The sequence below is a fragment of the Piliocolobus tephrosceles genome, chromosome 3, assembly GCF_002776525.5.
Source record: "Piliocolobus tephrosceles isolate RC106 chromosome 3, ASM277652v3, whole genome shotgun sequence".
NCBI classification, from domain to species: domain Eukaryota; kingdom Metazoa; phylum Chordata; class Mammalia; order Primates; family Cercopithecidae; genus Piliocolobus; species Piliocolobus tephrosceles.
Window position 1 is genome coordinate 128,040,619 of NC_045436.1, and position 9,916 is coordinate 128,050,534.

The window sequence follows — 9,916 nt, forward strand, 5'->3', positions numbered from 1 at the left end:
GGTATTCCTAAGAATTTCATCATTTGGATAGACCTTTGAATATTTATTGGATAAATCGAATAGTCTCTGTTAGTCATGTGTGTCACCACTGCATTTAAGTAAGTTCTATCTCGTTCTTCAGTTTTAATATTATCATGAGATCCTCACTGTCATGTATTATCCCATTCTGAATCTGTATGAAGTCTGAATTTTTCCTAACCAATCTATGACTGTAAACTGGTGATTCAAATAATGCTGTCGTAATCTAACAAATGGAAATGACATCCTTCCCACATGAAAGCAGACTGGAGTGTTTTTTGTTTGTTTGTTTGTTTGTTTGTTTTTCTGAGACCAAGATCAAGAAAAAAGCATTTGCAAGAGCAATCAATGAGCATCCATCTCCTTTATCTTTTTAAAATTTTTTATAGATAACATCAAGTCAAGGACTTATGATGCTATAGGCAATTCTACTTTATTCAAGCCTCAATAATATGTTAATTTCCACGAGTCATCTTCTTTTCTCACAGGCCACACATGGTTATTGCACAGTTGATTTATTTGTACCAACACTTCAACTTCTAACATGTCCTTAATTAAAGTGATTATTTCCTTTTGTACACTAGGTATCTGATACTATTTCAGATTAACAATCAGTGGACTACGGCAAATCTCTAGGTTGCCACTTAGTATGTTTAATTGATACTGGCCAGTGTGAAAATTTGTATGTCTTCTGCTTTACAATACCAGGTAGAGGAAGAGTTTACTGGTAAGACATACTATTCATCTCAGTAATACATTCATGTAAAGAAGAGACAGGTCAGGAGTGGCTCATACCTGTAATTCCAGCACTTTGGGAGACTGAGACAGGAAGATTGCTTGAGCCCAGGAGTTTGAGACCAGCCTGGGCAACATAGCAAGACCCCACCTCTACAAAATTTGCAAAGAAAATAGCCAGGCCTGGTGGCACATGCTTATGGGCTCAGCTACTTGGGAGGCTGAGGTGGGAGGATCACTTGAACCCAGAAGGTCAAGGCTCTGAGCTGTGTTTGGGTAACTGAACTCCAACCTGGGCAACAGAGTGAGAACCTGTCTCAAACACACACACACACACACACACACACACACACAGAAACACATACACACACACACACACAATAGAGGCAAATCCTTACCATAAAGTCAATTCAGAAATTCCAATTTTTGAAAAAACTTTAGTTTCATCAACTGCTGCATCCTCATCTCATCCTCAACTAATGATAGTCCCTATTAGTTCACCGAACATTTTCAGATCCCAGTGCATTGAACTCCTATGTCAGACAGCCCCAGAAAGCTTTTTTTTTTCTCCTTCTCTATTGTGCCTTCACAAGTTTCTGTGGCCTTGAGTCCTCAGCCACGGCTCATACCAAGAGACTTATGATTCTTATTCAATCCTAATTCTTATTAATTTGCTAGACAATGTATTCCAACAATTCAAGGTAAGATTTATCATTGTCATCTTTGACTTCTGGCTTCTTAAATTCCTCCAAACTGTGGTAAATAGAGAGGGATTTCTTTGGGTCCTTCAAGGTTGGCAACCACCAGAGGCTCCCATGGGTCCACACAAACTCCAAAAATGCTTCATTGAGACCTATATTTTGATCCCATCAATGTCTGCTTAATTTATCCTATTTCTTAATAACTACAATTTTCACCCAGCTGGGACAAATCCCTTGACTATCCATCTGTCTTTCCCCATTCTCTTGTGAATCACTCGAATTTTCTTAGCATGTGTAACATTTATTAAATGCTTAAATAGTCTGGATATTTGTCCCTCTAAATCTTATGTTGAAATGTCATCCCCAGTGTTGGAGGTGAGGCCTAGTGGGAGGTATTTAGGTCAAGGAGTTGGATGTCTCATGAATGACTTGGTGCCCTCCCTGAGGTAATGAATGATTTCTCCCTCTATCAGTTCACGTGAAAGCTAGTCATTTAAAAATAGCCTGCCACCTTCCTCCTTCTTTGTCTTTCATCACCTTTTGCCATGTGACATGGTGGCTCTCCTTTCCCATTCCACCATTATTGAGAGCTTCTTAAGGTCCTCACCAGAAGGAGATCCTTGTGCCATGCTTCTTGTACAGCCTGCAGAATCATGAACCAAACAAACCACTTTTATTAATAAATTACCCAGTTATGTCTTTTCTGCCTGTGGATGCCGCCGAAAAAGCATCCTTAAAGTCTCTCTTCTCCCTGGGGTCATGTCTAAGTCAGAGTCTCCTAAAGAGCCGGAACAGCTGAGGAAGCTCTTCATTGGAGGGTTGAGATTTGAAACAACCAATGAGAGCCTAAGGAGCCATTTTGAGCAATGGGGAACACTCACGGACTGAGTGGTAATGAGAGATCCAAACACCAAGGGTTCCAGGGGCTTTGGGTTTGTCACATATGCCACTGTGGAGGAGGTGGATGCAGCTATGAATGCAAGGCCACACAAGGTGGATAGAAGAGTTATGGAACCAAAGAGAGCTGTCTCAAGAGAAGATTCTCAAAGACCAGGTGCCCACTTAACTGTGAAAAAGATATTTGTTGGTGGCATTAAAGAAGACACTGAAGAACATCACCTAAGAGATTATTTTGAACAGTATGGGAAAATTGAAGTGATTGAAATCATGACTGACCGAGGCAGTGGCAAGAAAAGGGGCTTTGCCTTTGTAACCTTTGATGACCATGACTCCGTGGATAAGATTGTCATTCAGAAATACTATACTGTGAATGGCCACAACTGTGAAGTTAGGAAAGCCCTGTCAAAGCAAGAGATAGCTAGTGCTTCATCCAGCCAAAGAGGTCGAAGTGGTTCTGGAAACGTTGGTGGTGGTCATGGAGGTGGTTTCAGTGGGAATGACAACTTCGGTCGTGGAGGAAACTTCAGTGGTCGTGGTGGCTTTGGTGGCAGCTGTGGTGGTGGTGGATATAGTGGCAGTGGGGATGGCTATAATTGATTTGGTAATGATGGAAGCAATTTTGGAGGTGGTGGAAGCTACAATGATTTTGGCAATTACAACAATCAGTCTTCAAATTTTGGACCCATGAAGGGAGGAAATTTTGGAGGCAGAAGCTCTGGCCCCTATGGCAGTGGAGGCCAATACTTTGCAAAACCACGAAACCAAGGTGGCTATGGCGGTTCCAGCAGCAGCAGTAGGTATGACAGTGGCAGAAGATTTTAATTAGGAACAAAGCTTAGCAAGAGAGGAGGGCCAGAGAAGTGACAGGGAAGCTACAGGTTACAACAGATTTGTGAACTCAGCCAAGCACAGTGGTGGCAGGGCCTAGCTGCTACAAAGAAGACATGTTTTAGACAAATACTCATGTGTATGGGCAAAAAACTCGAGGACTGTATTTGTGACTAATTGTATAACAGGTTATTTTAGTTTCTGTTCTGTGGAAAGTGTAAAGCATTCCAACAAAGTGTTTTAATGTAGGTTTTTTTTTTTTTTTTTTTTTTTTTTTACCAATGCTGTTGATTGCTAAATGTGATAGTCTGATCATGACGCTGAATAAATGTCTTTTTTTTAATGTGCTGTGTAAAGTTAGTCTACTCTGAAGCCATCTTGGTAAATTTCCCCAACAGTGTGAAGTTAGAATTCCTTCAGGGTGATGCCAGGTTCTATTTGGAATTTATATACAACCTGCTTGGGTGGAGAAGCCATTGTCTTCGGAAGCCTTGGTGTAGTTGAACTGATAGTTACTGTTGTGACCTGAAGTTCACCATTAAAAGGGATTACCCAAGCAAAATCATGGAATTACTGGTTATAAAAGTGATTGTTGGCACATCCTATGCAATATATCTAAATTGAATAATGATACCAGATAAAATTATAGATGGGAATGAAGTTTGTGTATTATCCATTGTCATGTGTAATCAATAAACGATTTAATTCTCTTGAAAAAAATAAATAAAATACCCAGTTATTTCTTTATAGCAATGTAAAACAGACTAAAGCAGACACTGAGACAATAAATCTGATATGGTTTCTCTGACCATGGTAGTGGTCTGCTTTCTACATGGCATAATGTGCTGCTTTACCTATTCAAACGTAAATCTCCATCATTGTATTAGTTTACCAGGGCTGCCATAACAAAATACTATAGACTGCGTAGTTTAAGCAGTATAAATTATTTTCTCACAGTTCTGGAGTCCAGAAAGTTCAAGATCCAGGTCAAGTAGGATTAAGTTTCAAGTGAGGGCTCTCTTCACAGCTGTCAGATGTCCACTTTCCTGTTGTGTCCTAACGTGGTCTTTTCTTGTTGCACAGGCATGGAGAGAGTTAATGAGCTCTCTTGGGCTGCTTTTTTATAAAGACAGTAATCCTATCCAACTGAGACCTCACACTTATGACCTAATTTAACCTTAATTACCTCCTAAAGTCAAATATAGTCATATTGAGGATTAAGGCTTCAACATATGTATTGTGGGGAGGGGAACATAATTCAATCTGTAGTGATCAGACCATGCCCTTTTTCATCTGAGAACTGGCTGAATTTCTCAGTTGTATTATTTTGTTTTAACTTTTATTTTAAGTTGAGGGGTACGTAGGCAAACTTGTGTCATGGGGGTTTGTTGTACAGATGATTTCATCACCCAAGTATTAAGCCGAGTACCCATTAATTATTTTCCTTGTCTTCTTCCTCCTGCCACCCTGTACCCTCTGACAGGCCCCAGTGTGTGTTGTTCCCTTCTATTAATCCATGTGTTCTCATCATTTAACTCCCACTTATAAGTAAAAGCATGCAGTATTTGGGTTTCTGTTCCTGCATTAGTTTGCTAAAGATAATGGCTCCCAGCTCTACCCATGTTTCTGCAAAGGACATAATCTCATTTTTTTTAATGGCTACATGGTATTCCATAGTGTATATGTACCACATTTTGTTTATCCAGGCTATCTTTGATGAGAATTTAGTTTGATCCCATGTCGTTGCTATCATGAATAGTGTTGCAATGAACATACATGTGCATGTGTCTTTATAATAAAATTATATATATATATATATATATATATATATATAGAGAGAGAGAGAGAGAGAGAGAGAGCAATGCATATATATATTCCAAAGGAATGCACATATATATATATATTCTTTTGAATATTTGGGTATATACCCGGTAATGGGATTGCAGGATCAAATAGCATTTATTTTTAAGTCTTTGAGGAATTGTGATACTGTCTTCCACAATGGTTGAACCAATTTACATTCTCACCAACAGTGTGTAAGTGTTCCTTTTCTGTGCAATCTCTCCAGCATCTGTTATTTTTTGACTTTTTAATAATAGCCATTCTGACGAGTGTGAGATTGTATCTCATTATGGCTTTGATTTGCATTTCTCTAATGATCAGTGATGCTGAGCTTTCTGAAAAAAAGGAAAAAAAAAAGAACCCTAAGATTATTTATATCCATTAGTTCAAGCTATAACTCTGGATTTTACCACAAACATTATTTCTTTTCATTCCAGTAGGCTTTATCTAATGTCCATCCTATTTGCTTATACCTGAATTTCATCTCTGCTTCATGATCTCATAATCTCTGTAATTCTAATTGTTAGAAAATTGGACTATTTCCATGGCTTGTTTTCATTTTAATTATGGATAATGAATCTTAAGAGTACCTATTTAACACTAATGCACTGCAGGTTACTAGTTAAATTCAAATTACTCAAGAGACAACTGATATTTCTTGGAATCTTACTTTAGTCTGGATCCAGTGTCCAAGGAACTCACAGGTCTCCAAAGAGAATAAGAAAAGAAAGGGGTAGTTATTTGAATTTTCTCCAGTCTTCTTCTTTTTTTGTTTTTTTTTTTTTTAATTGTATTCCCATGTTCCCCAACTTATGATCATTTAATTTAAACATTTTTGACTTTATAATGATGCAAAAGCTACAAACCCTCAGTATGTTCCTCAGTTTATGATGGGCTATGTCTGGATAAACTCATTACAAATTGAAAATATCATGACTTCTGGCTCACAGTATTTTTCAAGCTCTGATGGATTTATCCAGATGTAACCCTATCATAATTCGAGGAGAATCTGTATATCTAAGTAAGGTATACAGTATGATGTTTTGATATATCCATGTGTTGTGAAATGATTACCATAACCAAGCTGATTAACATATCTATCACCTCAAATGGCTACAGTTTGTATATATTTGTATTCAGAACAGTTTCTCTGTATTTGTTGTTTGAATTCACATTTAGTCCACTTCAGATTTTCTCATCTCATAACCAGAATTTCTACTGTTCTCACTTGCTCCCTTTACAGCACATAGTGAAATAATTACCTACATTCTTTGCTCCACTTGCTCATTTTGTATTGACATATGAAGTCATTGATAACTTTGACTGAAACTTTGTGCTTAATTCTTCCTGTTAAAACAATTAATGAATATTATTGTCTTTTATTAGAAGAGCTCACTGTTCATTGTTCTTCAAATTCCTTTTTTCAATGATTATTTTTGACACTTCCCTGTTTCCCTGTTATTTTCTATCTGCCACTTCTCAGAATTATTGACCGAATTATTATCTCAATAGCATTCCATCATATTCTTGTTTAGTTTTGTCTCATTCTTACACCATTGAGTGTCATCAGAAGATTTGATCTGCATCCATTCCTTTATCTATCATGTATATACTACTGAGACCTGATTTATATTGTAAGACTAATCTTCTCTGTATGTACATCTTCATTTAAGCCACTCTCCTTATATTCACAACTGACCAACTCTGTCCTCAAATCCTAATGTCCTCCACCTCCTATATTCATCATCCCAATTAAAAAGAAAACAGCAATGGCCTAGTATCCAAAGTCAGAAACCCAAAACAAATGCGAGTCACGGTCACCTCCTTTATCTCTGAAATCTAATCAATCACGAAGTTCTATTGATTTCACTTCCCACACGAATCAAGTCTACTTCATGTAATTCTCAACATCATTGTCACTGAAGTTCTCATAATCTCTAGTGTGCTAATTCATCTTCCTGTTTCTGTACTTGCCTACTTTCAATTATTTCTCTGCTCTGTAATTCAATTGATCTTTCAAATTGGATTCTTTATTCCCCTGACTGAAACCCATGCATGATTGTAGAGAGCTTCAATATATTTCTTTAGTGCATCTTCCAAAAATTTTTACTATCTGACTCAATTTGCCCTTCCAGTCTAAATTCTTACAATTGCTTTGTAATATTCTAACCTCCTGTCATTCTGAACTACTCGCCGTTTCCCAACTAGATCATATTCTCAGGTTTCCAGAACTTTAAAAAAGTACTTCTGTATGAAACACTTTCTAACAGTTTCGTTTTTACTCTTAGCAAATTTCTACTAATCATTTCAGACTTTTAAAAAATAGTCTCCATCATACTTTCTATACTTAATTTCTTCATATTTATATATATATATATATGTGTGTGTGTATATATGTATAGATATAGATATATCTTTTAACAGTACTACTAGCAAGTACTGTAGTTTCTTACTTATCCATTGTTACAAATGAAGAGGTATCTTATTTATCTTTGAACCCCAACTTCTAGTAGAGAGAAAGGGCAAAATGGGTTGGCACACTCACAGATTTTAGAAAAACTCAGAAAATGAGCTCTGAACTTTCAGGTGGAGGCAGAAGATGAAACATCATATTATAGTCTCCTTGAGTTTGTTACAACAATAACTTCCATTTCAAGTGCTTGTTTACAATGTGACTGTAGAACTTCTGTCATCAAGAAGTGTGGTCTATGTCTCCTCTCTATGTGACTTAAAGATGAGGCAGCCTCTGCCTTGCTCCCTGAAACACCCGTTCTTGGATTGTGACCATATAAAATGTTCTGTAGGCCTGGCGAGGTGGTTCCCGCCTGTAATCCCAGCACTTTGGGAGGCTGAGGTGGGCGGATCAAGGCCAGGAGATCCAGACAAGCCTGACCAACATGGTGAAACCCCACCTCTACTAATATAGGTAACATTGGCAGGGCTTGGTGGTGCGTGCCTGTAGTCCCAGCTACTTGGGAGGCTGAGGTAGGGGAATTGCTTGAACCCAGGAGGCAGAGGTTGCCGTGAGCCGAGATCACGCCACTGCAGTCCAGTCTTGCGACAGAGGAAGACTCTGTCTAAAAAAAAAAAAAAAAAAAAAAAAGTTCTGTTACCCTAAGGTCACAAAGCTATGTGAATGTCAAACCACATAAACAGAATATGTTTATACATGTACGTACATATGTAAGTACAGTAATCTGCAGACTTAGTCTTCTATTCCTCCCTACCAAATAAGATAAAGAAGGACCCTTCAGGTAATTCTGGCTCCTAGCTATATCAATTCACTTTTGATCTTCGAATTTTCTCAGCTAAGGTATCGGACTTTGTAGACGAGAGGAAGCAGCTTTGATTTTACCCATTCTGGATTTGTAACACACAGAAACTATGAACGTAACAAAATGGTTGTTGTTGTTGTAAACCACTAAGTTAAGAGGGATATGTTGTACAATAATGGAAACTGGAACAAAAGTTATTGCCAGTAAAAGGAAATTGGTTGAAATAAAATTTTCAGCAGCTTGTTAGTTTAGATCCAAAGTTTAAATCAAAGATAGTATACATTTTTTAAAACTCGAGAAATCATGGATTAATCTAGAATAAGAAGCATTGCTTTATTTTTCTTCCATATTTCCTTGATATTTTTCAGGCATTTTAATTGTGTTTAGGCTTTGCCTTCCAAGGAAATGTTGTGTTGAAATTAATAGAAATTTTATTTCCTAAATAACCCAATACATGTGTGAAGAAAATCTAACATGCTGAGAGACCAAGATATACTTTCACCATTAAAGCCAACCTGCTAAATTGCAGAAGCAAATTGTATTTATTTATTTATTTTTGGAAATATGGTCTCTCTCTGTAACTCAGGTTAGAGTGGAGAGGTGCATTCATGGCTCATAGCAGCCAAAACCTCCCAGGCTCAAGCAGTTCTCCCATCTCAGCCTCTCAAGTAGCTGGGACTACAGGGGTGCACCTCCATACATGGCAATTTTTTTTTTTTTTTTTTTTTTTTGGCAGAGATGAGGTTTCATCATGTTGCCCAGGCAAGTGAAACAAGTTTCAATCAACAAACAAATCCAAAGCAACACCCAAAGATTTTGTTTCTATTCACTAGTTCCTGATGAGATATATCTCTTTGTTGGTGATACAAAAACTTCCAACTGAGTCGCCTAGAAACATTTCAAATCTGCCTCATACAATGAGAGAAAATCATCTTGAATTTTGTCTTACTTTTTGTCTGTACATTTTTCCATAAATGTATGAAATCATTTCACTATAAGTGGAAAATAAAAATGGATCAATTCCTTGCATGAAATGACATCTTGGCAAAAGTAAGAAGTTGCTTTCTTTGCTCAAAGGGAAAGAAAAAAATGTTACTAAGTCATCTGAGTTTTTGAATAGAATACAAAAAAATATAAAATCTTATTTTCCTGTAGCTTCTACAAAGATGATATTACTGCCTTAGGAAGTTAACTGTGTAGCATTATATAGCAAACATAATTGTGTCTATAATAATAAGAATATTGAAATAGAAAAATAGTACATCGAAATATATGAATTATACATCATATTTTAAGTAAGTATGTCAAAATATACTTCTGGTAGTTAAAAAAAGTCCTTAAAATGTAGGCTTCTAAAAATAATTTTTTTGGTATGTAAATTTTTTATTATTATTATACTTTAAGTTCTAGGGTACATGTGCACAACGTGCAGGTTTGTTACATATGTATACCTGTGCCATGTTGGTGTGCTGCACCCATCAACTTGTCAGCACCCATCAACTCATCATTTACGTCAGGAATAACTCCCAATACAATCCTTCCCCCCTCCCCCTCCCCATAATGTGCCCCAGGGTGTGATGTTACCCTTCCCATGTCCAAGTGAACTCATTGTTCAGT

General features: G+C 37.2%; 1 pseudogene across 1 annotated transcript; it reads left to right on the top strand.

Moving 5' to 3' along the window:
- Nucleotides 1-2,213: 2,213 nt before the first annotated feature.
- Nucleotides 2,214-3,446, top strand: LOC111547089 (annotated as a pseudogene). The gene has a single exon (XR_002733021.3). The product of XR_002733021.3 is annotated as a heterogeneous nuclear ribonucleoprotein A1-like (transcript).
- Nucleotides 3,447-9,916: the final 6,470 nt, after the last annotated feature.